This window comes from Ranitomeya variabilis, chromosome 2, assembly GCF_051348905.1.
Source record: "Ranitomeya variabilis isolate aRanVar5 chromosome 2, aRanVar5.hap1, whole genome shotgun sequence".
Taxonomy (NCBI): domain Eukaryota; kingdom Metazoa; phylum Chordata; class Amphibia; order Anura; family Dendrobatidae; genus Ranitomeya; species Ranitomeya variabilis.
The window spans coordinates 123,297,664-123,320,354 of NC_135233.1; the positions used below are offsets into that span (position 1 = coordinate 123,297,664).

At 52.4% G+C, this 22,691-nt stretch overlaps 53 non-coding genes across 53 annotated transcripts; all 53 read right to left on the bottom strand.

The window, feature by feature from the left end:
- Positions 1-190: 190 nt before the first annotated feature.
- LOC143811234 (U5 spliceosomal RNA) lies at positions 191-306 on the bottom strand. Its single transcript, XR_013223520.1, has one exon. It is a non-coding gene; the product is annotated as a U5 spliceosomal RNA (small nuclear RNA).
- Positions 307-616: 310 nt separating this feature from the next.
- LOC143811016 (U5 spliceosomal RNA) lies at positions 617-732 on the bottom strand. Its single transcript, XR_013223306.1, has one exon. It is a non-coding gene; the product is annotated as a U5 spliceosomal RNA (small nuclear RNA).
- Positions 733-1,042: 310 nt separating this feature from the next.
- On the bottom strand, positions 1,043-1,158 carry LOC143810537 (U5 spliceosomal RNA). Its single transcript, XR_013222988.1, has one exon. It is a non-coding gene; the product is annotated as a U5 spliceosomal RNA (small nuclear RNA).
- A 309-nt stretch (positions 1,159-1,467) lies between these two features.
- Positions 1,468-1,583, bottom strand: LOC143811017 (U5 spliceosomal RNA). Its single transcript, XR_013223307.1, has one exon. It is a non-coding gene; the product is annotated as a U5 spliceosomal RNA (small nuclear RNA).
- Positions 1,584-1,893: 310 nt separating this feature from the next.
- Positions 1,894-2,009, bottom strand: LOC143811171 (U5 spliceosomal RNA). Its single transcript, XR_013223458.1, has one exon. It is a non-coding gene; the product is annotated as a U5 spliceosomal RNA (small nuclear RNA).
- Positions 2,010-2,319: 310 nt separating this feature from the next.
- LOC143811287 (U5 spliceosomal RNA) lies at positions 2,320-2,435 on the bottom strand. Its single transcript, XR_013223573.1, has one exon. It is a non-coding gene; the product is annotated as a U5 spliceosomal RNA (small nuclear RNA).
- A 310-nt stretch (positions 2,436-2,745) lies between these two features.
- Positions 2,746-2,861, bottom strand: LOC143811018 (U5 spliceosomal RNA). The gene has a single exon (XR_013223308.1). It is a non-coding gene; the product is annotated as a U5 spliceosomal RNA (small nuclear RNA).
- Positions 2,862-3,171: 310 nt separating this feature from the next.
- Positions 3,172-3,287, bottom strand: LOC143810322 (U5 spliceosomal RNA). The gene has a single exon (XR_013222781.1). It is a non-coding gene; the product is annotated as a U5 spliceosomal RNA (small nuclear RNA).
- A 310-nt stretch (positions 3,288-3,597) lies between these two features.
- LOC143810637 (U5 spliceosomal RNA) lies at positions 3,598-3,713 on the bottom strand. The gene has a single exon (XR_013223081.1). It is a non-coding gene; the product is annotated as a U5 spliceosomal RNA (small nuclear RNA).
- Positions 3,714-4,022: 309 nt separating this feature from the next.
- On the bottom strand, positions 4,023-4,138 carry LOC143811278 (U5 spliceosomal RNA). Its single transcript, XR_013223564.1, has one exon. It is a non-coding gene; the product is annotated as a U5 spliceosomal RNA (small nuclear RNA).
- A 310-nt stretch (positions 4,139-4,448) lies between these two features.
- On the bottom strand, positions 4,449-4,564 carry LOC143810323 (U5 spliceosomal RNA). Its single transcript, XR_013222782.1, has one exon. It is a non-coding gene; the product is annotated as a U5 spliceosomal RNA (small nuclear RNA).
- A 310-nt stretch (positions 4,565-4,874) lies between these two features.
- On the bottom strand, positions 4,875-4,990 carry LOC143811273 (U5 spliceosomal RNA). Its single transcript, XR_013223559.1, has one exon. It is a non-coding gene; the product is annotated as a U5 spliceosomal RNA (small nuclear RNA).
- Positions 4,991-5,304: 314 nt separating this feature from the next.
- LOC143811019 (U5 spliceosomal RNA) lies at positions 5,305-5,420 on the bottom strand. The gene has a single exon (XR_013223309.1). It is a non-coding gene; the product is annotated as a U5 spliceosomal RNA (small nuclear RNA).
- A 310-nt stretch (positions 5,421-5,730) lies between these two features.
- Positions 5,731-5,846, bottom strand: LOC143810538 (U5 spliceosomal RNA). The gene has a single exon (XR_013222989.1). It is a non-coding gene; the product is annotated as a U5 spliceosomal RNA (small nuclear RNA).
- A 309-nt stretch (positions 5,847-6,155) lies between these two features.
- Positions 6,156-6,271, bottom strand: LOC143811020 (U5 spliceosomal RNA). The gene has a single exon (XR_013223310.1). It is a non-coding gene; the product is annotated as a U5 spliceosomal RNA (small nuclear RNA).
- A 310-nt stretch (positions 6,272-6,581) lies between these two features.
- Positions 6,582-6,697, bottom strand: LOC143811172 (U5 spliceosomal RNA). The gene has a single exon (XR_013223459.1). It is a non-coding gene; the product is annotated as a U5 spliceosomal RNA (small nuclear RNA).
- Positions 6,698-7,007: 310 nt separating this feature from the next.
- LOC143811210 (U5 spliceosomal RNA) lies at positions 7,008-7,123 on the bottom strand. Its single transcript, XR_013223496.1, has one exon. It is a non-coding gene; the product is annotated as a U5 spliceosomal RNA (small nuclear RNA).
- Positions 7,124-7,433: 310 nt separating this feature from the next.
- On the bottom strand, positions 7,434-7,549 carry LOC143811021 (U5 spliceosomal RNA). Its single transcript, XR_013223311.1, has one exon. It is a non-coding gene; the product is annotated as a U5 spliceosomal RNA (small nuclear RNA).
- Positions 7,550-7,859: 310 nt separating this feature from the next.
- LOC143811022 (U5 spliceosomal RNA) lies at positions 7,860-7,975 on the bottom strand. Its single transcript, XR_013223312.1, has one exon. It is a non-coding gene; the product is annotated as a U5 spliceosomal RNA (small nuclear RNA).
- A 310-nt stretch (positions 7,976-8,285) lies between these two features.
- On the bottom strand, positions 8,286-8,401 carry LOC143810539 (U5 spliceosomal RNA). The gene has a single exon (XR_013222990.1). It is a non-coding gene; the product is annotated as a U5 spliceosomal RNA (small nuclear RNA).
- Positions 8,402-8,710: 309 nt separating this feature from the next.
- Positions 8,711-8,826, bottom strand: LOC143811023 (U5 spliceosomal RNA). Its single transcript, XR_013223313.1, has one exon. It is a non-coding gene; the product is annotated as a U5 spliceosomal RNA (small nuclear RNA).
- A 310-nt stretch (positions 8,827-9,136) lies between these two features.
- LOC143811173 (U5 spliceosomal RNA) lies at positions 9,137-9,252 on the bottom strand. The gene has a single exon (XR_013223460.1). It is a non-coding gene; the product is annotated as a U5 spliceosomal RNA (small nuclear RNA).
- Positions 9,253-9,562: 310 nt separating this feature from the next.
- On the bottom strand, positions 9,563-9,678 carry LOC143810266 (U5 spliceosomal RNA). The gene has a single exon (XR_013222726.1). It is a non-coding gene; the product is annotated as a U5 spliceosomal RNA (small nuclear RNA).
- Positions 9,679-9,988: 310 nt separating this feature from the next.
- LOC143811174 (U5 spliceosomal RNA) lies at positions 9,989-10,104 on the bottom strand. The gene has a single exon (XR_013223461.1). It is a non-coding gene; the product is annotated as a U5 spliceosomal RNA (small nuclear RNA).
- A 310-nt stretch (positions 10,105-10,414) lies between these two features.
- LOC143811211 (U5 spliceosomal RNA) lies at positions 10,415-10,530 on the bottom strand. The gene has a single exon (XR_013223497.1). It is a non-coding gene; the product is annotated as a U5 spliceosomal RNA (small nuclear RNA).
- A 310-nt stretch (positions 10,531-10,840) lies between these two features.
- LOC143811024 (U5 spliceosomal RNA) lies at positions 10,841-10,956 on the bottom strand. The gene has a single exon (XR_013223314.1). It is a non-coding gene; the product is annotated as a U5 spliceosomal RNA (small nuclear RNA).
- Positions 10,957-11,266: 310 nt separating this feature from the next.
- On the bottom strand, positions 11,267-11,382 carry LOC143811025 (U5 spliceosomal RNA). Its single transcript, XR_013223315.1, has one exon. It is a non-coding gene; the product is annotated as a U5 spliceosomal RNA (small nuclear RNA).
- Positions 11,383-11,691: 309 nt separating this feature from the next.
- LOC143811026 (U5 spliceosomal RNA) lies at positions 11,692-11,807 on the bottom strand. Its single transcript, XR_013223316.1, has one exon. It is a non-coding gene; the product is annotated as a U5 spliceosomal RNA (small nuclear RNA).
- A 310-nt stretch (positions 11,808-12,117) lies between these two features.
- Positions 12,118-12,233, bottom strand: LOC143811027 (U5 spliceosomal RNA). Its single transcript, XR_013223317.1, has one exon. It is a non-coding gene; the product is annotated as a U5 spliceosomal RNA (small nuclear RNA).
- Positions 12,234-12,543: 310 nt separating this feature from the next.
- On the bottom strand, positions 12,544-12,659 carry LOC143810335 (U5 spliceosomal RNA). The gene has a single exon (XR_013222793.1). It is a non-coding gene; the product is annotated as a U5 spliceosomal RNA (small nuclear RNA).
- A 310-nt stretch (positions 12,660-12,969) lies between these two features.
- Positions 12,970-13,085, bottom strand: LOC143810665 (U5 spliceosomal RNA). Its single transcript, XR_013223105.1, has one exon. It is a non-coding gene; the product is annotated as a U5 spliceosomal RNA (small nuclear RNA).
- Positions 13,086-13,394: 309 nt separating this feature from the next.
- Positions 13,395-13,510, bottom strand: LOC143811028 (U5 spliceosomal RNA). The gene has a single exon (XR_013223318.1). It is a non-coding gene; the product is annotated as a U5 spliceosomal RNA (small nuclear RNA).
- A 310-nt stretch (positions 13,511-13,820) lies between these two features.
- LOC143811029 (U5 spliceosomal RNA) lies at positions 13,821-13,936 on the bottom strand. The gene has a single exon (XR_013223319.1). It is a non-coding gene; the product is annotated as a U5 spliceosomal RNA (small nuclear RNA).
- A 310-nt stretch (positions 13,937-14,246) lies between these two features.
- On the bottom strand, positions 14,247-14,362 carry LOC143810324 (U5 spliceosomal RNA). Its single transcript, XR_013222783.1, has one exon. It is a non-coding gene; the product is annotated as a U5 spliceosomal RNA (small nuclear RNA).
- Positions 14,363-14,672: 310 nt separating this feature from the next.
- Positions 14,673-14,788, bottom strand: LOC143810638 (U5 spliceosomal RNA). Its single transcript, XR_013223082.1, has one exon. It is a non-coding gene; the product is annotated as a U5 spliceosomal RNA (small nuclear RNA).
- A 309-nt stretch (positions 14,789-15,097) lies between these two features.
- LOC143811030 (U5 spliceosomal RNA) lies at positions 15,098-15,213 on the bottom strand. The gene has a single exon (XR_013223320.1). It is a non-coding gene; the product is annotated as a U5 spliceosomal RNA (small nuclear RNA).
- Positions 15,214-15,523: 310 nt separating this feature from the next.
- On the bottom strand, positions 15,524-15,639 carry LOC143810325 (U5 spliceosomal RNA). Its single transcript, XR_013222784.1, has one exon. It is a non-coding gene; the product is annotated as a U5 spliceosomal RNA (small nuclear RNA).
- Positions 15,640-15,949: 310 nt separating this feature from the next.
- Positions 15,950-16,065, bottom strand: LOC143811274 (U5 spliceosomal RNA). Its single transcript, XR_013223560.1, has one exon. It is a non-coding gene; the product is annotated as a U5 spliceosomal RNA (small nuclear RNA).
- A 314-nt stretch (positions 16,066-16,379) lies between these two features.
- Positions 16,380-16,495, bottom strand: LOC143811031 (U5 spliceosomal RNA). Its single transcript, XR_013223321.1, has one exon. It is a non-coding gene; the product is annotated as a U5 spliceosomal RNA (small nuclear RNA).
- Positions 16,496-16,805: 310 nt separating this feature from the next.
- Positions 16,806-16,921, bottom strand: LOC143810540 (U5 spliceosomal RNA). Its single transcript, XR_013222991.1, has one exon. It is a non-coding gene; the product is annotated as a U5 spliceosomal RNA (small nuclear RNA).
- A 309-nt stretch (positions 16,922-17,230) lies between these two features.
- Positions 17,231-17,346, bottom strand: LOC143811032 (U5 spliceosomal RNA). The gene has a single exon (XR_013223322.1). It is a non-coding gene; the product is annotated as a U5 spliceosomal RNA (small nuclear RNA).
- A 310-nt stretch (positions 17,347-17,656) lies between these two features.
- On the bottom strand, positions 17,657-17,772 carry LOC143811175 (U5 spliceosomal RNA). Its single transcript, XR_013223462.1, has one exon. It is a non-coding gene; the product is annotated as a U5 spliceosomal RNA (small nuclear RNA).
- Positions 17,773-18,082: 310 nt separating this feature from the next.
- On the bottom strand, positions 18,083-18,198 carry LOC143811212 (U5 spliceosomal RNA). Its single transcript, XR_013223498.1, has one exon. It is a non-coding gene; the product is annotated as a U5 spliceosomal RNA (small nuclear RNA).
- Positions 18,199-18,508: 310 nt separating this feature from the next.
- On the bottom strand, positions 18,509-18,624 carry LOC143811033 (U5 spliceosomal RNA). Its single transcript, XR_013223323.1, has one exon. It is a non-coding gene; the product is annotated as a U5 spliceosomal RNA (small nuclear RNA).
- Positions 18,625-18,934: 310 nt separating this feature from the next.
- Positions 18,935-19,050, bottom strand: LOC143811034 (U5 spliceosomal RNA). The gene has a single exon (XR_013223324.1). It is a non-coding gene; the product is annotated as a U5 spliceosomal RNA (small nuclear RNA).
- Positions 19,051-19,360: 310 nt separating this feature from the next.
- On the bottom strand, positions 19,361-19,476 carry LOC143810479 (U5 spliceosomal RNA). The gene has a single exon (XR_013222932.1). It is a non-coding gene; the product is annotated as a U5 spliceosomal RNA (small nuclear RNA).
- A 309-nt stretch (positions 19,477-19,785) lies between these two features.
- LOC143811035 (U5 spliceosomal RNA) lies at positions 19,786-19,901 on the bottom strand. Its single transcript, XR_013223325.1, has one exon. It is a non-coding gene; the product is annotated as a U5 spliceosomal RNA (small nuclear RNA).
- A 310-nt stretch (positions 19,902-20,211) lies between these two features.
- On the bottom strand, positions 20,212-20,327 carry LOC143811036 (U5 spliceosomal RNA). The gene has a single exon (XR_013223326.1). It is a non-coding gene; the product is annotated as a U5 spliceosomal RNA (small nuclear RNA).
- Positions 20,328-20,637: 310 nt separating this feature from the next.
- LOC143810609 (U5 spliceosomal RNA) lies at positions 20,638-20,753 on the bottom strand. Its single transcript, XR_013223057.1, has one exon. It is a non-coding gene; the product is annotated as a U5 spliceosomal RNA (small nuclear RNA).
- Positions 20,754-21,062: 309 nt separating this feature from the next.
- LOC143810279 (U5 spliceosomal RNA) lies at positions 21,063-21,178 on the bottom strand. The gene has a single exon (XR_013222739.1). It is a non-coding gene; the product is annotated as a U5 spliceosomal RNA (small nuclear RNA).
- Positions 21,179-21,488: 310 nt separating this feature from the next.
- LOC143810610 (U5 spliceosomal RNA) lies at positions 21,489-21,604 on the bottom strand. Its single transcript, XR_013223058.1, has one exon. It is a non-coding gene; the product is annotated as a U5 spliceosomal RNA (small nuclear RNA).
- Positions 21,605-21,914: 310 nt separating this feature from the next.
- On the bottom strand, positions 21,915-22,030 carry LOC143811176 (U5 spliceosomal RNA). Its single transcript, XR_013223463.1, has one exon. It is a non-coding gene; the product is annotated as a U5 spliceosomal RNA (small nuclear RNA).
- A 310-nt stretch (positions 22,031-22,340) lies between these two features.
- Positions 22,341-22,456, bottom strand: LOC143810493 (U5 spliceosomal RNA). The gene has a single exon (XR_013222945.1). It is a non-coding gene; the product is annotated as a U5 spliceosomal RNA (small nuclear RNA).
- Between the last annotated feature and the right edge of the window lie 235 nt (positions 22,457-22,691).

Consider the following 22,691-nt stretch of genomic DNA (forward strand, 5'->3'; position numbering starts at 1 on the left):
TCGTCCGCAGGCTGCTCTGTTCTCAGCTCTATGCTGCTGACAGATCATCACCTGTTCCGCTGCCCGGAAGAAGGCCATCCATGGCTACAATATGCAAATGAAGGCCTCTTCCCAGCAACCCCAGGGTTCAGTCTCCCACCGAAACCCCACCCACCCATTCCTTTATTCTGTTGTTGAACCCAATTAAGGAAGCCCCAGCAAGCTGGAGCATGCAAAAATTGCCACAAAACTCAGTTTTGCTCCTCTCCACGGAAATCTTTAGTAAAAGGCGAAAGATTTTTACGTTCTGAAGAGAAGCCGGAGTATACTGGGCAAGGGCCTCCTCCCGACCTACCACCATGGCAGCAGCCCTCACTTGGCCGAGGGAGAGCACCTAGAAGTGGGTGCGTGGTTTGGTGATGGAAAAACAAAAACGGCAACAGCCCATCGTCCGCAGGCTGCTCTGTTCTCAGCTCTATGCTGCTGACAGAGCATCACCTGTTCCGCTGCCCGGAAGAAGGCCATCCATGGCTTCAATATGCAAATGAGGGCCTCTTCCCAGCAACCCCAGGGTTCAGTCTCCCACCAAAACCCCACCCACCCATTCCTTTATTCTGTTGTTGAACCCAATTAACGAAGCCCCAGCAAGCTGGAGCATGCAAAAATTGCCACAAAACTCAGTTTTGCTCCTCTCCACGGAAATCTTTAGTAAAAGGCGAAAGATTTTTACGTTCTGAAGAGAAGCCAGAGTATACTGGGCAAGGGCCTCCTCCCGACCTACCACCATGGCAGCAGCCCTCACTTGGCCCAGGGAGAGCACCTAGAAGTGGGTGCGTGGTTTGGTGATGGAAAAACAAAAACGGCAACAGCCCATCGTCCGCAGGCTGCTCTGTTCTCAGCTCTATGCTGCTGACAGAGCATCACCAGTTCCGCTGCCCGGAAGAAGGCCATCCATGGCTACAATATGCAAATAAGGGCCTCTTCCCAGCAGCCCCAGGGTTCAGTCTCCCACCGAAACCCCACCCACCCATTCCTTTATTCTGTTGTTGAACCCAATTAAGGAAACCCCAGCAAGCTGGAGCATGCAAAAATTGCCACAAAACTCAGTTTTGCTCCTCTCCACGGATATCTTTAGTAAAAGGCGAAAGATTTTTACGTTCTGAAGTGAAGCCAGAGTATACTGGGCAAGGGCCTCCTCCCGACCTACCACCATGGCAGCAGCCCTCACTTGGCCCAGGGAGAGCACCTAGAAGTGGGTGCGTGGTTTGGTGATGGAAAAACAAAAACGGCAACAGCCCATCGTCCGCAGGCTGCTCTGTTCTCAGCTCTATGTGCTGACAGAGCATCACCTGTTCCGCTGCCCGGAAGAAGGCCATCCATGGCTACAATATGCAAATGAGGGCCTCTTCCCAGCAACCCCAGGGTTCAGTCTCCCACCGAAACCCCACCCACCCATTCCTTTATTCTGTTGTTGAACCCAGTTAAGGAAGCCCCAGCAAGCTGGAGCATGCAAAAATTGCCACAAAACTCAGTTTTGCTCCTCTCCACGGAAATCTTTAGTAAAAGGCGAAAGATTTTTACGTTCTGAAGAGAAGCCAGAGTATAGTGGGCAAGGGCCTCCTCCCGACCTACCACCATGGCAGCAGCCCTCACTTGGCCCAGGGAGAGCACCTAGAAGTGGGTGCGTGGTTTGGTGATGGAAAAACAAAAACGGCAACAGCCCATCGTCCGCAGGCTGCTCTGTTCTCAGCTCTATGCTGCTGACAGAGCATCACCTGTTCCGCTGCCCGGAAGAAGGCCATCCATGGCTACAATATGCAAATGAGGGCCTCTTCCCAGCAACCCCAGGGTTCAGTCTCCCACCGAAACCCCACCCACCCATTCCTTTATTCTGTTGTTGAACCCAATTAAGGAAGCCCCAGGAAGCTGGAGCATGCAAAAATTGCCACAAAACTCAGTTTTGCTCCTCTCCACGGAAATCTTTAGTAAAAGGCGAAAGATTTTTACGTTCTGAAGAGAAGCCAGAGTATACTGGGCAAGGGCCTCCTCCCGACCTACCACCATGGCAGCAGCCCTCACTTGGCCCAGGGAGAGCACCTAGAAGTGGGTGCGTGGTTTGGTGATGGAAAAACAAAAACGGCAACAGCCCATCGTCCGCAGGCTGCTCTGTTCTCAGCTCTATGCTGCTGACAGAGCATCACCTGTTCCGCTGCCCGGAAGAAGGCCATCCATGGCTACAATATGCAAATGAGGGCCTCTTCCCAGCAACCACAGGGTTCAGTCTCCCACCGAAACCCCACCCACCCATTCCTTTATTCTGTTGTTGAACCCAATTAAGGAAGCCCCAGGAAGCTGGAGCATGCAAAAATTGCCACAAAACTCAGTTTTGCTCCTCTCCACGGAAATCTTTAGTAAAAGGCGAAAGATTTTTACGTTCTGAAGAGAAGCCGGAGTGTACTGGGCAAGGGCCTCCTCCCGACCTACCACCATGGCAGCAGCCCTCACTTGGCCCAGGGAGAGCACCTAGAAGTGGGTGCGTGGTTTGGTGATGGAAAAACAAAAACGGCAACAGCCCATCGTCCGCAGGCTGCTCTGTTCTCAGCTCTATGCTGCTGACAGAGCATCACCTGTTCCGCTGCCCGGAAGAAGGCCATCCATGGCTACAATATGCAAATGAGGGCCTCTTCCCAGCAACCACAGGGTTCAGTCTCCCACCGAAACCCCACCCACCCATTCCTTTATTCTGTTGTTGAACCCAATTAAGGTAGCCCCAGCAAGCTGGAGCATGCAAAAATTGCCACAAAACTCAGTTTTGCTCCTCTCCACGGAAATCTTTAGTAAAAGGCGAAAGATTTTTACGTTCTGAAGAGAAGCCAGAGTATCCTGGGCAAGGGCCTCCTCCCGACCTACCACCATGGCAGCAGCCTTCACTTGGCCCAGGGAGAGCACCTAGAAGTGGGTGCGTGGTTTGGTGATGGAAAAACAGAAACGGCAACAGCCCATCGTCCGCAGGCTGCTCTGTTCTCAGCTCTATGCTGCTGACAGAGCATCACCTGTTCCGCTGCCCGGAAGAAGGCCATCCATGGCTTCAATATGCAAATGAGGGCCTCTTCCCAGCAACCCCAGGGTTCAGTCTCCCACCAAAACCCCACCCACCCATTCCTTTATTCTGTTGTTGAACCCAATTAACGAAGCCCCAGCAAGCTGGAGCATGCAAAAATTGCCACAAAACTCAGTTTTGCTCCTCTCCACGGAAATCTTTAGTAAAAGGCGAAAGATTTTTACGTTCTGAAGAGAAGTCAGAGTATACTGGGCAAGGGCCTCCTCCCGACCTACCACCATGGCAGCAGCCCTCACTTGGCCCAGGGAGAGCACCTAGAAGTGGGTGCGTGGTTTGGTGATGGAAAAACAAAAACGGCAACAGCCCATCGTCCGCAGGCTGCTCTGTTCTCAGCTCTATGCTGCTGACAGAGCATCACCTGTTCCGCTGCCCGGAAGAAGGCCATCCATGGCTACAATATGCAAATAAGGGCCTCTTCCCAGCAACCCCAGGGTTCAGTCTCCCACCGAAACCCCACCCACCCATTCCTTTATTCTGTTGTTGAACCCAATTAAGGAAACCCCAGCAAGCTGGAGCATGCAAAAATTGCCACAAAACTCAGTTTTGCTCCTCTCCACGGATATCTTTAGTAAAAGGCGAAAGATTTTTACGTTCTGAAGTGAAGCCAGAGAATACTGGGCAAGGGCCTCCTCCCGACCTACCACCATGGCAGCAGCCCTCACTTGGCCCAGGGAGAGCACCTAGAAGTGGGTGCGTGGTTTGGTGATGGAAAAACAAAAACGGCAACAGCCCATCGTCCGCAGGCTGCTCTGTTCTCAGCTCTATGTGCTGACAGAGCATCACCTGTTCCGCTGCCCGGAAGAAGGCCATCCATGGCTACAATATGCAAATGAGGGCCTCTTCCCAGCAACCACAGGGTTCAGTCTCCCACCGAAACCCCACCCACCCATTCCTTTATTCTGTTGTTGAACCCAATTAAGGTAGCCCCAGCAAGCTGGAGCATGCAAAAATTGCCACAAAACTCAGTTTTGCTCCTCTCCACGGAAATCTTTAGTAAAAGGCGAAAGATTTTTACGTTCTGAAGAGAAGCCAGAGCATCCTGGGCAAGGGCCTCCTACCGACCTACCACCATGGCAGCAGCCTTCACTTGGCCCAGGGAGAGCACCTAGAAGTGGGTGCGTGGTTTGGTGATGGAAAAACAGAAACGGCAACAGCCCATCGTCCGCAGGCTGCTCTGTTCTCAGCTCTATGCTGCTGACAGAGCATCACCTGTTCCGCTGCCCGGAAGAAGGCCATCCATGGCTTCAATATGCAAATGAGGGCCTCTTCCCAGCAACCCCAGGGTTCAGTCTCCCACCAAAACCCCACCCACCCATTCCTTTATTCTGTTGTTGAACCCAATTAAGGAAGCCCCAGCAAGCTGGAGCATGCAAAAATTGCCACAAAACTCAGTTTTGCTCCTCTCCACGGAAATCTTTAGTAAAAGGCGAAAGATTTTTACGTTCTGAAGAGAAGTCAGAGTATACTGGGCAAGGGCCTCCTCCCGACCTACCACCATGGCAGCAGCCCTCACTTGGCCCAGGGAGAGCACCTAGAAGTGGGTGCGTGGTTTGGTGATGGAAAAACAAAAACGGCAACAGCCCATCGTCCGCAGGCTGCTCTGTTCTCAGCTCTATGCTGCTGACAGATCATCACCTGTTCCGCTGCCCGGAAGAAGGCCATCCATGGCTACAATATGCAAATGAAGGCCTCTTCCCAGCAACCCCAGGGTTCAGTCTCCCACCGAAACCCCACCCACCCATTCCTTTATTCTGTTGTTGAACCCAATTAAGGAAGCCCCAGCAAGCTGGAGCATGCAAAAATTGCCACAAAACTCAGTTTTGCTCCTCTCCACGGAAATCTTTAGTAAAAGGCGAAAGATTTTTTTGTTCTGAAGAGAAGCCAGAGTATACTGGGAAAGGGCCTCCTCCCGACCTACCACCATGGCAGCAGCCCTCACTTGGCCTAGGGAGAGCACCTAGAAGTGGGTGCGTGGTTTGGTGATGGAAAAACAAAAACGGCAACAGCCCATCGTCCGCAGGCTGCTCTGTTCTCAGCTCTATGCTGCTGACAGAGCATCACCTGTTCCGCTGCCCGGAAGAAGGCCATCCATGGCTTCAATATGCAAATGAGGGCCTCTTCCCAGCAACCCCAGGGTTCAGTCTCCCACCAAAACCCCACCCACCCACCCATTCCTTTATTCTGTTGTTGAACCCAATTAACGAAGCCCCAGCAAGCTGGAGCATGCAAAAATTGCCACAAAACTCAGTTTTGCTCCTCTCCACGGAAATCTTTAGTAAAAGGCGAAAGATTTTTACGTTCTGAAGAGAAGCCAGAGTATACTGGGCAAGGGCCTCCTCCCGACCTACCACCATGGCAGCAGCCCTCACTTGGCCCAGGGAGAGCACCTAGAAGTGGGTGCGTGGTTTGGTGATGGAAAAACAAAAACGGCAACAGCCCATCGTCCGCAAGCTGCTCTGTTCTCAGCTCTATGCTGCTGACAGAGCATCACCAGTTCCGCTGCCCGGAAGAAGGCCATCCATGGCTACAATATGCAAATAAGGGCCTCTTCCCAGCAGCCCCAGGGTTCAGTCTCCCACCGAAACCCCACCCACCCATTCCTTTATTCTGTTGTTGAACCCAATTAAGGAAACCCCAGCAAGCTGGAGCATGCAAAAATTGCCACAAAACTCAGTTTTGCTCCTCTCCACGGATATCTTTAGTAAAAGGCGAAAGATTTTTACGTTCTGAAGTGAAGCCAGAGTATACTGGGCAAGGGCCTCCTCCCGACCTACCACCATGGCAGCAGCCCTCACTTGGCCCAGGGAGAGCACCTAGAAGTGGGTGCGTGGTTTGGTGATGGAAAAACAAAAACGGCAACAGCCCATCGTCCGCAGGCTGCTCTGTTCTCAGCTCTATGTGCTGACAGAGCATCACCTGTTCCGCTGCCCGGAAGAAGGCCATCCATGGCTACAATATGCAAATGAGGGCCTCTTCCCAGCAACCCCAGGGTTCAGTCTCCCACCGAAACCCCACCCACCCATTCCTTTATTCTGTTGTTGAACCCAGTTAAGGAAGCCCCAGCAAGCTGGAGCATGCAAAAATTGCCACAAAACTCAGTTTTGCTCCTCTCCACGGAAATCTTTAGTAAAAGGCGAAAGATTTTTACGTTCTGAAGAGAAGCCAGAGTATAGTGGGCAAGGGCCTCCTCCCGACCTACCACCATGGCAGCAGCCCTCACTTGGCCCAGGGAGAGCACCTAGAAGTGGGTGCGTGGTTTGGTGATGGAAAAACAAAAACGGCAACAGCCCATCGTCCGCAGGCTGCTCTGTTCTCAGCTCTATGCTGCTGACAGAGCATCACCTGTTCCGCTGCCCGGAAGAAGGCCATCCATGGCTACAATATGCAAATGAGGGCCTCTTCCCAGCAACCCCAGGGTTCAGTCTCCCACCGAAACCCCACCCACCCATTCCTTTATTCTGTTGTTGAACCCAATTAAGGAAGCCCCAGGAAGCTGGAGCATGCAAAAATTGCCACAAAACTCAGTTTTGCTCCTCTCCACGGAAATCTTTAGTAAAAGGCGAAAGATTTTTACGTTCTGAAGAGAAGCCAGAGTATACTGGGCAAGGGCCTCCTCCCGACCTACCACCATGGCAGCAGCCCTCACTTGGCCCAGGGAGAGCACCTAGAAGTGGGTGCGTGGTTTGGTGATGGAAAAACAAAAACGGCAACAGCCCATCGTCCGCAGGCTGCTCTGTTCTCAGCTCTATGCTGCTGACAGAGCATCACCTGTTCCGCTGCCCGGAAGAAGGCCATCCATGGCTACAATATGCAAATGAGGGCCTCTTCCCAGCAACCACAGGGTTCAGTCTCCCACCGAAACCCCACCCACCCATTCCTTTATTCTGTTGTTGAACCCAATTAAGGAAGCCCCAGGAAGCTGGAGCATGCAAAAATTGCCACAAAACTCAGTTTTGCTCCTCTCCACGGAAATCTTTAGTAAAAGGCGAAAGATTTTTACGTTCTGAAGAGAAGCCAGAGTGTACTGGGCAAGGGCCTCCTCCCGACCTACCACCATGGCAGCAGCCCTCACTTGGCCCAGGGAGAGCACCTAGAAGTGGGTGCGTGGTTTGGTGATGGAAAAACAAAAACGGCAACAGCCCATCGTCCGCAGGCTGCTCTGTTCTCAGCTCTATGCTGCTGACAGAGCATCACCTGTTCCGCTGCCCGGAAGAAGGCCATCCATGGCTACAATATGCAAATGAGGGCCTCTTCCCAGCAACCACAGGGTTCAGTCTCCCACCGAAACCCCACCCACCCATTCCTTTATTCTGTTGTTGAACCCAATTAAGGAAGCCCCAGCAAGCTGGAGCATGCAAAAATTGCCACAAAACTCAGTTTTGCTCCTCTCCACGGAAATCTTTAGTAAAAGGCGAAAGATTTTTACGTTCTGAAGAGAAGCCAGAGTATACTGGGCAAGGGCCTCCTCCCGACCTACCACCATGGCAGCAGCCTTCACTTGGCCCAGGGAGAGCACCTAGAAGTGGGTGCGTGGTTTGGTGATGGAAAAACAGAAACGGCAACAGCCCATCGTCCGCAGGCTGCTCTGTTCTCAGCTCTATGCTGCTGACAGAGCATCACCTGTTCCGCTGCCCGGAAGAAGGCCATCCATGGCTTCAATATGCAAATGAGGGCCTCTTCCCAGCAACCCCAGGGTTCAGTCTCCCACCAAAACCCCACCCACCCATTCCTTTATTCTGTTGTTGAACCCAATTAAGGAAGCCCCAGCAAGCTGGAGCATGCAAAAATTGCCACAAAACTCAGTTTTGCTCCTCTCCACGGAAATCTTTAGTAAAAGGCGAAAGATTTTTACGTTCTGAAGAGAAGCCAGAGTATACTGGGCAAGGGCCTCCTCCCGACCTACCACCATGGCAGCAGCCCTCACTTGGCCCAGGGAGAGCACCTAGAAGTGGGTGCGTGGTTTGGTGATGGAAAAACAAAAACGGCAACAGCCCATCGTCCGCAGGCTGCTCTGTTCTCAGCTCTATGCTGCTGACAGAGCATCACCTGTTCCGCTGCCCGGAAGAAGGCCATCCATGGCTACAATATGCAAATAAGGGCCTCTTCCCAGCAACCCCAGGGTTCAGTCTCCCACCAAAACCCCACCCACCCATTCCTTTATTCTGTTGTTGAACCCAATTAAGGAAACCCCAGCAAGCTGGAGCATGCAAAAATTGCCACAAAACTCAGTTTTGCTCCTCTCCACGGATATCTTTAGTAAAAGGCGAAAGATTTTTACGTTCTGAAGTGAAGCCAGAGTATACTGGGCAAGGGCCTCCTCCCGACCTACCACCATGGCAGCAGCCCTCACTTGGCCCAGGGAGAGCACCTAGAAGTGGGTGCGTGGTTTGGTGATGGAAAAACAAAAACGGCAACAGCCCATCGTCCGCAGGCTGCTCTGTTCTCAGCTCTATGTGCTGACAGAGCATCACCTGTTCCGCTGCCCGGAAGAAGGCCATCCATGGCTACAATATGCAAATGAGGGCCTCTTCCCAGCAACCCCAGGGTTCAGTCTCCCACCGAAACCCCACCCACCCATTCCTTTATTCTGTTGTTGAACCCAGTTAAGGAAGCCCCAGCAAGCTGGAGCATGCAAAAATTGCCACAAAACTCAGTTTTGCTCCTCTCCACGGAAATCTTTAGTAAAAGGCGAAAGATTTTTACGTTCTGAAGAGAAGCCAGAGTATACTGGGCAAGGGCCTCCTCCCGACCTACCACCATGGCAGCAGCCCTCACTTGGCCCAGGGAGAGCACCTAGAAGTGGGTGCGTGGTTTGGTGATGGAAAAACAAAAACGGCAACAGCCCATCGTCCGCAGGCTGCTCTGTTCTCAGCTCTATGCTGCTGACAGAGCATCACCTGTTCCGCTGCCCGGAAGAAGGCCATCCATGGCTACAATATGCAAATGAGGGCCTCTTCCCAGCAACCACAGGGTTCAGTCTCCCACCGAAACCCCACCCACCCATTCCTTTATTCTGTTGTTGAACCCAATTAAGGAAGCCCCAGGAAGCTGGAGCATGCAAAAATTGCCACAAAACTCAGTTTTGCTCCTCTCCACGGAAATCTTTAGTAAAAGGCGAAAGATTTTTACGTTCTGAAGAGAAGCCAGAGTATACTGGGCAAGGGCCTCCTCCCGACCTACCACCATGGCAGCAGCCCTCACTTGGCCCAGGGAGAGCACCTAGAAGTGGGTGCGTGGTTTGGTGATGGAAAAACAAAAACGGCAACAGCCCATCGTCCGCAGGCTGCTCTGTTCTCAGCTCTATGCTGCTGACAGAGCATCACCTGTTCCGCTGCCCGGAAGAAGGCCATCCATGGCTACAATATGCAAATGAGGGCCTCTTCCCAGCAACCACAGGGTTCAGTCTCCCACCGAAACCCCACCCACCCATTCCTTTATTCTGTTGTTGAACCCAATTAAGGAAGCCCCAGGAAGCTGGAGCATGCAAAAATTGCCACAAAACTCAGTTTTGCTCCTCTCCACGGAAATCTTTAGTAAAAGGCGAAAGATTTTTACATTCTGAAGAGAAGCCAGAGTGTACTGGGCAAGGGCCTCCTCCCGACCTACCACCATGGCAGCAGCCCTCACTTGGCCCAGGGAGAGCACCTAGAAGTGGGTGCGTGGTTTGGTGATGGAAAAACAAAAACGGCAACAGCCCATCGTCCGCAGGCTGCTCTGTTCTCAGCTCTATGCTGCTGACAGAGCATCACCTGTTCCGCTGCCCGGAAGAAGGCCATCCATGGCTACAATATGCAAATGAGGGCCTCTTCCCAGCAACCACAGGGTTCAGTCTCCCACCGAAACCCCACCCACCCATTCCTTTATTCTGTTGTTGAACCCAATTAAGGAAGCCCCAGGAAGCTGGAGCATGCAAAAATTGCCACAAAACTCAGTTTTGCTCCTCTCCACGGAAATCTTTAGTAAAAGGCGAAAGATTTTTACGTTCTGAAGAGAAGCCAGAGTATACTGGGCAAGGGCCTCCTCCCGACCTACCACCATGGCAGCAGCCCTCACTTGGCCCAGGGAGAGCACCTAGAAGTGGGTGCGTGGTTTGGTGATGGAAAAACAAAAACGGCAACAGCCCATCGTCCGCAGGCTGCTCTGTTCTCAGCTCTATGCTGCTGACAGAGCATCACCTGTTCCGCTGCCCGGAAGAAGGCCATCCATGGCTACAATATGCAAATGAGGGCCTCTTCCCAGCAACCACAGGGTTCAGTCTCCCACCGAAACCCCACCCACCCATTCCTTTATTCTGTTGTTGAACCCAATTAAGGAAGCCCCAGGAAGCTGGAGCATGCAAAAATTGCCACAAAACTCAGTTTTGCTCCTCTCCACGGAAATCTTTAGTAAAAGGCGAAAGATTTTTACGTTCTGAAGAGAAGCCAGAGTGTACTGGGCAAGGGCCTCCTCCCGACCTACCACCATGGCAGCAGCCCTCACTTGGCCCAGGGAGAGCACCTAGAAGTGGGTGCGTGGTTTGGTGATGGAAAAACAAAAACGGCAACAGCCCATCGTCCGCAGGCTGCTCTGTTCTCAGCTCTATGCTGCTGACAGAGCATCACCTGTTCCGCTGCCCGGAAGAAGGCCATCCATGGCTACAATATGCAAATGAGGGCCTCTTCCCAGCAACCACAGGGTTCAGTCTCCCACCGAAACCCCACCCACCCATTCCTTTATTCTGTTGTTGAACCCAATTAAGGAAGCCCCAGCAAGCTGGAGCATGCAAAAATTGCCACAAAACTCAGTTTTGCTCCTCTCCACGGAAATCTTTAGTAAAAGGCGAAAGATTTTTACGTTCTGAAGAGAAGCCAGAGTATACTGGGCAAGGGCCTCCTCCCGACCTACCACCATGGCAGCAGCCTTCACTTGGCCCAGGGAGAGCACCTAGAAGTGGGTGCGTGGTTTGGTGATGGAAAAACAGAAACGGCAACAGCCCATCGTCCGCAGGCTGCTCTGTTCTCAGCTCTATGCTGCTGACAGAGCATCACCTGTTCCGCTGCCCGGAAGAAGGCCATCCATGGCTTCAATATGCAAATGAGGGCCTCTTCCCAGCAACCCCAGGGTTCAGTCTCCCACCAAAACCCCACCCACCCATTCCTTTATTCTGTTGTTGAACCCAATTAAGGAAGCCCCAGCAAGCTGGAGCATGCAAAAATTGCCACAAAACTCAGTTTTGCTCCTCTCCACGGAAATCTTTAGTAAAAGGCGAAAGATTTTTACGTTCTGAAGAGAAGCCAGAGTATACTGGGCAAGGGCCTCCTCCCGACCTACCACCATGGCAGCAGCCCTCACTTGGCCCAGGGAGAGCACCTAGAAGTGGGTGCGTGGTTTGGTGATGGAAAAACAAAAACGGCAACAGCCCATCGTCCGCAGGCTGCTCTGTTCTCAGCTCTATGTGCTGACAGAGCATCACCTGTTCCGCTGCCCGGAAGAAGGCCATCCATGGCTACAATATGCAAATGAGGGCCTCTTCCCAGCAACCCCAGGGTTCAGTCTCCCACCGAAACCCCACCCACCCATTCCTTTATTCTGTTGTTGAACCCAGTTAAGGAAGCCCCAGCAAGCTGGAGCATGCAAAAATTGCCACAAAACTCAGTTTTGCTCCTCTCCACGGAAATCTTTAGTAAAAGGCGAAAGATTTTTACGTTCTGAAGAGAAGCCAGAGTATACTGGGCAAGGGCCTCCTCCCGACCTACCACCATGGCAGCAGCCCTCACTTGGCCCAGGGAGAGCACCTAGAAGTGGGTGCGTGGTTTGGTGATGGAAAAACAAAAACGGCAACAGCCCATCGTCCGCAGGCTGCTCTGTTCTCAGCTCTATGCTGCTGACAGAGCATCACCTGTTCCGCTGCCCGGAAGAAGGCCATCCATGGCTACAATATGCAAATGAGGGCCTCTTCCCAGCAACCACAGGGTTCAGTCTCCCACCGAAACCCCACCCACCCATTCCTTTATTCTGTTGTTGAACCCAATTAAGGTAGCCCCAGCAAGCTGGAGCATGCAAAAATTGCCACAAAACTCAGTTTTGCTCCTCTCCACGGAAATCTTTAGTAAAAGGCGAAAGATTTTTACGTTCTGAAGAGAAGCCAGAGTATCCTGGGCAAGGGCCTCCTCCCGACCTACCACCATGGCAGCAGCCTTCACTTGGCCCAGGGAGAGCACCTAGAAGTGGGTGCGTGGTTTGGTGATGGAAAAACAGAAACGGCAACAGCCCATCGTCCGCAGGCTGCTCTGTTCTCAGCTCTATGCTGCTGACAGAGCATCACCTGTTCCGCTGCCCGGAAGAAGGCCATCCATGGCTTCAATATGCAAATGAGGGCCTCTTCCCAGCAACCCCAGGGTTCAGTCTCCCACCAAAACCCCACCCACCCATTCCTTTATTCTGTTGTTGAACCCAATTAAGGAAGCCCCAGGAAGCTGGAGCATGCAAAAATTGCCACAAAACTCAGTTTTGCTCCTCTCCACGGAAATCTTTAGTAAAAGGCGAAAGATTTTTACGTTCTGAAGAGAAGTCAGAGTATACTGGGCAAGGGCCTCCTCCCGACCTACCACCATGGCAGCAGCCCTCACTTGGCCCAGGGAGAGCACCTAGAAGTGGGTGCGTGGTTTGGTGATGGAAAAACAAAAACGGCAACAGCCCATCGTCCGCAGGCTGCTCTGTTCTCAGCTCTATGCTGCTGACAGAGCATCACCTGTTCCGCTGCCCGGAAGAAGGCCATCCATGGCTACAATATGCAAATAAGGGCCTCTTCCCAGCAACCCCAGGGTTCAGTCTCCCACCGAAACCCCACCCACCCATTCCTTTATTCTGTTGTTGAACCCAATTAAGGAAACCCCAGCAAGCTGGAGCATGCAAAAATTGCCACAAAACTCAGTTTTGCTCCTCTCCACGGATATCTTTAGTAAAAGGCGAAAGATTTTTACGTTCTGAAGTGAAGCCAGCGTATACTGGGCAAGGGCCTCCTCCCGACCTACCACCATGGCAGCAGCCCTCACTTGGCCCAGGGAGAGCACCTAGAAGTGGGTGCGTGGTTTGGTGATGGAAAAACAAAAACGGCAACAGCCCATCGTCCGCAGGCTGCTCTGTTCTCAGCTCTATGTGCTGACAGAGCATCACCTGTTCCGCTGCCCGGAAGAAGGCCATCCATGGCTACAATATGCAAATGAGGGCCTCTTCCCAGCAACCACAGGGTTCAGTCTCCCACCGAAACCCCACCCACCCATTCCTTTATTCTGTTGTTGAACCCAATTAAGGTAGCCCCAGCAAGCTGGAGCATGCAAAAATTGCCACAAAACTCAGTTTTGCTCCTCTCCACGGAAATCTTTAGTAAAAGGCGAAAGATTTTTACGTTCTGAAGAGAAGCCAGAGTATCCTGGGCAAGGGCCTCCTCCCGACCTACCACCATGGCAGCAGCCCTCACTTGGCCCAGGGAGAGCACCTAGAAGTGGGTGCGTGGTTTGGTGATGGAAAAACAAAAACGGCAACAGCCCATCGTCCGCAGGCTGCTCTGTTCTCAGCTCTATGCTGCTGACAGAGCATCACCTGTTCCGCTGCCCGGAAGAAGGCCATCCATGGCTACAATATGCAAATGAGGGCCTCTTCCCAGCAACCACAGGGTTCAGTCTCCCACCGAAACCCCACCCACCCATTCCTTTATTCTGTTGTTGAACCCAATTAAGGTAGCCCCAGCAAGCTGGAGCATGCAAAAATTGCCACAAAACTCAGTTTTGCTCCTCTCCACGGAAATCTTTAGTAAAAGGCGAAAGATTTTTACGTTCTGAAGAGAAGCCAGAGTATCCTGGGCAAGGGCCTCCTCCCGACCTACCACCATGGCAGCAGCCTTCACTTGGCCCAGGGAGAGCACCTAGAAGTGGGTGCGTGGTTTGGTGATGGAAAAACAGAAACGGCAACAGCCCATCGTCCGCAGGCTGCTCTGTTCTCAGCTCTATGCTGCTGACAGAGCATCACCTGTTCCGCTGCCCGGAAGAAGGCCATCCATGGCTTCAATATGCAAATGAGGGCCTCTTCCCAGCAACCCCAGGGTTCAGTCTCCCACCAAAACCCCACCCACCCATTCCTTTATTCTGTTGTTGAACCCAATTAAGGAAGCCCCAGCAAGCTGGAGCATGCAAAAATTGCCACAAAACTCAGTTTTGCTCCTCTCCACGGAAATCTTTAGTAAAAGGCGAAAGATTTTTACGTTCTGAAGAGAAGTCAGAGTATACTGGGCAAGGGCCTCCTCCCGACCTACCACCATGGCAGCAGCCCTCACTTGGCCCAGGGAGAGCACCTAGAAGTGGGTGCGTGGTTTGGTGATGGAAAAACAAAAACGGCAACAGCCCATCGTCCGCAGGCTGCTCTGTTCTCAGCTCTATGCTGCTGACAGAGCATCACCTGTTCCGCTGCCCGGAAGAAGGCCATCCATGGCTACAATATGCAAATAAGGGCCTCTTCCCAGCAACCCCAGGGTTCAGTCTCCCACCGAAACCCCACCCACCCATTCCTTTATTCTGTTGTTGAACCCAATTAAGGAAACCCCAGCAAGCTGGAGCATGCAAAAATTGCCACAAAACTCAGTTTTGCTCCTCTCCACGGATATCTTTAGTAAAAGGCGAAAGATTTTTACGTTCTGAAGTGAAGCCAGAGAATACTGGGCAAGGGCCTCCTCCCGACCTACCACCATGGCAGCAGCCCTCACTTGGCCCAGGGAGAGCACCTAGAAGTGGGTGCGTGGTTTGGTGATGGAAAAACAAAAACGGCAACAGCCCATCGTCCGCAGGCTGCTCTGTTCTCAGCTCTATGTGCTGACAGAGCATCACCTGTTCCGCTGCCCGGAAGAAGGCCATCCATGGCTACAATATGCAAATGAGGGCCTCTTCCCAGCAACCACAGGGTTCAGTCTCCCACCGAAACCCCACCCACCCATTCCTTTATTCTGTTGTTGAACCCAATTAAGGTAGCCCCAGCAAGCTGGAGCATGCAAAAATTGCCACAAAACTCAGTTTTGCTCCTCTCCACGGAAATCTTTAGTAAAAGGCGAAAGATTTTTACGTTCTGAAGAGAAGCCAGAGTATCCTGGGCAAGGGCCTCCTCCCGACCTACCACCATGGCAGCAGCCTTCACTTGGCCCAGGGAGAGCACCTAGAAGTGGGTGCGTGGTTTGGTGATGGAAAAACAGAAACGGCAACAGCCCATCGTCCGCAGGCTGCTCTGTTCTCAGCTCTATGCTGCTGACAGAGCATCACCTGTTCCGCTGCCCGGAAGAAGGCCATCCATGGCTTCAATATGCAAATGAGGGCCTCTTCCCAGCAACCCCAGGGTTCAGTCTCCCACCAAAACCCCACCCACCCATTCCTTTATTCTGTTGTTGAACCCAATTAAGGAAGCCCCAGCAAGCTGGAGCATGCAAAAATTGCCACAAAACTCAGTTTTGCTCCTCTCCACGGAAATCTTTAGTAAAAGGCGAAAGATTTTTACGTTCTGAAGAGAAGTCAGAGTATACTGGGCAAGGGCCTCCTCCCGACCTACCACCATGGCAGCAGCCCTCACTTGGCCCAGGGAGAGCACCTAGAAGTGGGTGCGTGGTTTGGTGATGGAAAAACAAAAACGGCAACAGCCCATCGTCCGCAGGCTGCTCTGTTCTCAGCTCTATGCTGCTGACAGATCATCACCTGTTCCGCTGCCCGGAAGAAGGCCATCCATGGCTACAATATGCAAATGAAGGCCTCTTCCCAGCAACCCCAGGGTTCAGTCTCCCACCGAAACCCCACCCACCCATTCCTTTATTCTGTTGTTGAACCCAATTAAGGAAGCCCCAGCAAGCTGGAGCATGCAAAAATTGCCACAAAACTCAGTTTTGCTCCTCTCCACGGAAATCTTTAGTAAAAGGCGAAAGATTTTTTTGTTCTGAAGAGAAGCCAGAGTATACTGGGAAAGGGCCTCCTCCCGACCTACCACCATGGCAGCAGCCCTCACTTGGCCTAGGGAGAGCACCTAGAAGTGGGTGCGTGGTTTGGTGATGGAAAAACAAAAACGGCAACAGCCCATCGTCCGCAGGCTGCTCTGTTCTCAGCTCTATGCTGCTGACAGAGCATCACCTGTTCCGCTGCCCGGAAGAAGGCCATCCATGGCTTCAATATGCAAATGAGGGCCTCTTCCCAGCAACCCCAGGGTTCAGTCTCCCACCAAAACCCCACCCACCCACCCATTCCTTTATTCTGTTGTTGAACCCAATTAACGAAGCCCCAGCAAGCTGGAGCATGCAAAAATTGCCACAAAACTCAGTTTTGCTCCTCTCCACGGAAATCTTTAGTAAAAGGCGAAAGATTTTTACGTTCTGAAGAGAAGCCAGAGTATACTGGGCAAGGGCCTCCTCCCGACCTACCACCATGGCAGCAGCCCTCACTTGGCCCAGGGAGAGCACCTAGAAGTGGGTGCGTGGTTTGGTGATGGAAAAACAAAAACGGCAACAGCCCATCGTCCGCAGGCTGCTCTGTTCTCAGCTCTATGCTGCTGACAGAGCATCACCAGTTCCGCTGCCCGGAAGAAGGCCATCCATGGCTACAATATGCAAATAAGGGCCTCTTCCCAGCAGCCCCAGGGTTCAGTCTCCCACCGAAACCCCACCCACCCATTCCTTTATTCTGTTGTTGAACCCAATTAAGGAAACCCCAGCAAGCTGGAGCATGCAAAAATTGCCACAAAACTCAGTTTTGCTCCTCTCCACGGATATCTTTAGTAAAAGGCGAAAGATTTTTACGTTCTGAAGTGAAGCCAGAGTATACTGGGCAAGGGCCTCCTCCCGACCTACCACCATGGCAGCAGCCCTCACTTGGCCCAGGGAGAGCACCTAGAAGTGGGTGCGTGGTTTGGTGATGGAAAAACAAAAACGGCAACAGCCCATCGTCCGCAGGCTGCTCTGTTCTCAGCTCTATGTGCTGACAGAGCATCACCTGTTCCGCTGCCCGGAAGAAGGCCATCCATGGCTACAATATGCAAATGAGGGCCTCTTCCCAGCAACCCCAGGGTTCAGTCTCCCACCGAAACCCCACCCACCCATTCCTTTATTCTGTTGTTGAACCCAGTTAAGGAAGCCCCAGCAAGCTGGAGCATGCAAAAATTGCCACAAAACTCAGTTTTGCTCCTCTCCACGGAAATCTTTAGTAAAAGGCGAAAGATTTTTACGTTCTGAAGAGAAGCCAGAGTATAGTGGGCAAGGGCCTCCTCCCGACCTACCACCATGGCAGCAGCCCTCACTTGGCCCAGGGAGAGCACCTAGAAGTGGGTGCGTGGTTTGGTGATGGAAAAACAAAAACGGCAACAGCCCATCGTCCGCAGGCTGCTCTGTTCTCAGCTCTATGCTGCTGACAGAGCATCACCTGTTCCGCTGCCCGGAAGAAGGCCATCCATGGCTACAATATGCAAATGAGGGCCTCTTCCCAGCAACCCCAGGGTTCAGTCTCCCACCGAAACCCCACCCACCCATTCCTTTATTCTGTTGTTGAACCCAATTAAGGAAGCCCCAGGAAGCTGGAGCATGCAAAAATTGCCACAAAACTCAGTTTTGCTCCTCTCCACGGAAATCTTTAGTAAAAGGCGAAAGATTTTTACGTTCTGAAGAGAAGCCAGAGTATACTGGGCAAGGGCCTCCTCCCGACCTACCACCATGGCAGCAGCCCTCACTTGGCCCAGGGAGAGCACCTAGAAGTGGGTGCGTGGTTTGGTGATGGAAAAACAAAAACGGCAACAGCCCATCGTCCGCAGGCTGCTCTGTTCTCAGCTCTATGCTGCTGACAGAGCATCACCTGTTCCGCTGCCCGGAAGAAGGCCATCCATGGCTACAATATGCAAATGAGGGCCTCTTCCCAGCAACCACAGGGTTCAGTCTCCCACCGAAACCCCACCCACCCATTCCTTTATTCTGTTGTTGAACCCAATTAAGGAAGCCCCAGGAAGCTGGAGCATGCAAAAATTGCCACAAAACTCAGTTTTGCTCCTCTCCACGGAAATCTTTAGTAAAAGGCGAAAGATTTTTACGTTCTGAAGAGAAGCCAGAGTGTACTGGGCAAGGGCCTCCTCCCGACCTACCACCATGGCAGCAGCCCTCACTTGGCCCAGGGAGAGCACCTAGAAGTGGGTGCGTGGTTTGGTGATGGAAAAACAAAAACGGCAACAGCCCATCGTCCGCAGGCTGCTCTGTTCTCAGCTCTATGCTGCTGACAGAGCATCACCTGTTCCGCTGCCCGGAAGAAGGCCATCCATGGCTACAATATGCAAATGAGGGCCTCTTCCCAGCAACCACAGGGTTCAGTCTCCCACCGAAACCCCACCCACCCATTCCTTTATTCTGTTGTTGAACCCAATTAAGGAAGCCCCAGCAAGCTGGAGCATGCAAAAATTGCCACAAAACTCAGTTTTGCTCCTCTCCACGGAAATCTTTAGTAAAAGGCGAAAGATTTTTACGTTCTGAAGAGAAGCCAGAGTATACTGGGCAAGGGCCTCCTCCCGACCTACCACCATGGCAGCAGCCTTCACTTGGCCCAGGGAGAGCACCTAGAAGTGGGTGCGTGGTTTGGTGATGGAAAAACAGAAACGGCAACAGCCCATCGTCCGCAGGCTGCTCTGTTCTCAGCTCTATGCTGCTGACAGAGCATCACCTGTTCCGCTGCCCGGAAGAAGGCCATCCATGGCTTCAATATGCAAATGAGGGCCTCTTCCCAGCAACCCCAGGGTTCAGTCTCCCACCAAAACCCCACCCACCCATTCCTTTATTCTGTTGTTGAACCCAATTAAGGAAGCCCCAGCAAGCTGGAGCATGCAAAAATTGCCACAAAACTCAGTTTTGCTCCTCTCCACGGAAATCTTTAGTAAAAGGCGAAAGATTTTTACGTTCTGAAGAGAAGCCAGAGTATCCTGGGCAAGGGCCTCCTCCCGACCTACCACCATGGCAGCAGCCCTCACTTGGCCCAGGGAGAGCACCTAGAAGTGGGTGCGTGGTTTGGTGATGGAAAAACAAAAACGGCAACAGCCCATCGTCCGCAGGCTGCTCTGTTCTCAGCTCTATGCTGCTGACAGAGCATCACCTGTTCCGCTGCCCGGAAGAAGGCCATCCATGGCTACAATATGCAAATAAAGGCCTCTTCCCAGCAACCCCAGGGTTCAGTCTCCCACCGAAACCCCACCCACCCATTCCTTTATTCTGTTGTTGAACCCAATTAAGGAAGCCCCAGCAAGCTGGAGCATGCAAAAATTGCCACAAAACTCAGTTTTGCTCCTCTCCACGGATATCTTTAGTAAAAGGCGAAAGATTTTTACGTTCTGAAGTGAAGCCAGAGTATACTGGGCAAGGGCCTCCTCCCGACCTACCACCATGGCAGCAGCCCTCACTTGGCCCAGGGAGAGCACCTAGAAGTGGGTGCGTGGTTTGGTGATGGAAAAACAAAAACGGCAACAGCCCATCGTCCGCAGGCTGCTCTGTTCTCAGCTCTATGTGCTGACAGAGCATCACCTGTTCCGCTGCCCGGAAGAAGGCCATCCATGGCTACAATATGCAAATGAGGGCCTCTTCCCAGCAACCCCAGGGTTCAGTCTCCCACCGAAACCCCACCCACCCATTCCTTTATTCTGTTGTTGAACCCAGTTAAGGAAGCCCCAGCAAGCTGGAGCATGCAAAAATTGCCACAAAACTCAGTTTTGCTCCTCTCCACGGAAATCTTTAGTAAAAGGCGAAAGATTTTTACGTTCTGAAGAGAAGCCAGAGTATACTGGGCAAGGGCCTCCTCCCGACCTACCACCATGGCAGCAGCCCTCACTTGGCCCAGGGAGAGCACCTAGAAGTGGGTGCGTGGTTTGGTGATGGAAAAACAAAAACGGCAACAGCCCATCGTCCGCAGGCTGCTCTGTTCTCAGCTCTATGCTGCTGACAGAGCATCACCTGTTCCGCTGCCCGGAAGAAGGCCATCCATGGCTACAATATGCAAATGAGGGCCTCTTCCCAGCAACCACAGGGTTCAGTCTCCCACCGAAACCCCACCCACCCATTCCTTTATTCTGTTGTTGAACCCAATTAAGGAAGCCCCAGCAAGCTGGAGCATGCAAAAATTGCCACAAAACTCAGTTTTGCTCCTCTCCACGGAAATCTTTAGTAAAAGGCGAAAGATTTTTACGTTCTGAAGAGAAGCCAGAGTATACTGGGCAAGGGCCTCCTCCCGACCTACCACCATGGCAGAAGCCTTCACTTGGCCCAGGGAGAGCACCTAGAAGTGGGTGCGTGGTTTGGTGATGGAAAAACAGAAACGGCAACAGCCCATCGTCCGCAGGCTGCTCTGTTCTCAGCTCTATGCTGCTGACAGAGCATCACCTGTTCCGCTGCCCGGAAGAAGGCCATCCATGGCTTCAATATGCAAATGAGGGCCTCTTCCCAGCAACCCCAGGGTTCAGTCTCCCACCAAAACCCCACCCACCCATTCCTTTATTCTGTTGTTGAACCCAATTAAGGAAGCCCCAGCAAGCTGGAGCATGCAAAAATTGCCACAAAACTCAGTTTTGCTCCTCTCCACGGAAATCTTTAGCAAAAGGCGAAAGATTTTTACGTTCTGAAAAGAAGCCAGCGTATACTGGGCAAGGGCCTCCTCCCGACCTACCGCCATGGCAGCAGCCCTCACTTGGCCCAGGGAGAGCACCTAGAAGTGGGTGCGTGGTTTGGTGATGGAAAAACAAAAACGGCAACAGCCCATCGTCCGCAGGCTGCTCTGTTCTCAGCTCTATGTGCTGACAGAGCATCACCTGTTCCGCTGCCCGGAAGAAGGCCATCCATGGCTACAATATGCAAATGAGGGCCTCTTCCCAGCAACCACAGGGTTCAGTCTCCCACCGAAACCCCACCCACCCATTTCTTTATTCTGTTGTTGAACCCAATTAAGGAAGCCCCAGCAAGCTGGAGCATGCAAAAATTGCCACAAAACTCAGTTTTGCTGCTCTCCACGGAAATCTTTAGTAAAAGGCGAAAGATTTTTACGTTCTGAAGAGAAGCCAGAGTATACTGGGCAAGGGCCTCCTCCCGACCTACCACCATGGCAGAAGCCTTCACTTGGCCCAGGGAGAGCACCTAGAAGTGGGTGCGTGGTTTGGTGATGGAAAAACAGAAACGGCAACAGCCCATCGTCCGCAGGCTGCTCTGTTCTCAGCTCTATGCTGCTGACAGAGCATCACCTGTTCCGCTGCCCGGAAGAAGGCCATCCATGGCTTCAATATGCAAATGAGGGCCTCTTCCCAGCAACCCCAGGGTTCAGTCTCCCACCAAAACCCCACCCACCCATTCCTTTATTCTGTTGTTGAACCCAATTAAGGAAGCCCCAGCAAGCTGGAGCATGCAAAAATTGCCACAAAACTCAGTTTTGCTCCTCTCCACGGAAATCTTTAGCAAAAGGCGAAAGATTTTTACGTTCTGAAAAGAAGCCAGCGTATACTGGGCAAGGGCCTCCTCCCGACCTACCGCCATGGCAGCAGCCCTCACTTGGCCCAGGGAGAGCACCTAGAAGTGGGTGCGTGGTTTGGTGATGGAAAAACAAAAACGGCAACAGCCCATCGTCCGCAGGCTGCTCTGTTCTCAGCTCTATGCTGCTGACAGAGCATCACCTGTTCCGCTGCCCGGAAGAAGGCCATCCATGGCTACAATATGCAAATGAGGGCCTCTTCCCAGCAACCACAGGGTTCAGTCTCCCACCGAAACCCCACCCACCCATTCCTTTATTCTGTTGTTGAACCCAATTAAGGAAGCCCCAGGAAGCTGGAGCATGCAAAAATTGCCACAAAACTCAGTTTTGCTCCTCTCCACGGAAATCTTTAGTAAAAGGCGAAAGATTTTTACGTTCTGAAGAGAAGCCAGAGTATACTGGGCAAGGGCCTCCTCCCGACCTACCACCATGGCAGCAGCCCTCACTTGGCCCAGGGAGAGCACCTAGAAGTGGGTGCGTGGTTTGGTGATGGAAAAACAAAAACGGCAACAGCCCATCGTCCGCAGGCTGCTCTGTTCTCAGCTCTATGCTGCTGACAGAGCATCACCTGTTCCGCTGCCCGGAAGAAGGCCATCCATGGCTACAATATGCAAATGAGGGCCTCTTCCCAGCAACCACAGGGTTCAGTCTCCCACCGAAACCCCACCCACCCATTCCTTTATTCTGTTGTTGAACCCAATTAAGGAAGCCCCAGCAAGCTGGAGCATGCAAAAATTGCCACAAAACTCAGTTTTGCTCCTCTCCACGGAAATCTTTAGTAAAAGGCGAAAGATTTTTACGTTTTGAAGAGAAGCTACAGTATACTGGGCAAGGGCCTCCTCCGGACCTACCACCATGGCAGCAGCCCTCACTTGGCCCAGGGAGAGCACCTAGAAGTGGGTGCGTTGTTTGGTGATGGAAAAACAAAAACGGCAACAGCCCATCGTCCGCAGGCTGCTCTGTTCTCAGCTCTATGTGCTGACAGAGCATCACCTGTTCCGCTGCCCGGAAGAAGGCCATCCATGGCTACAATATGCAAATGAGGGCCTCTTCCCAGC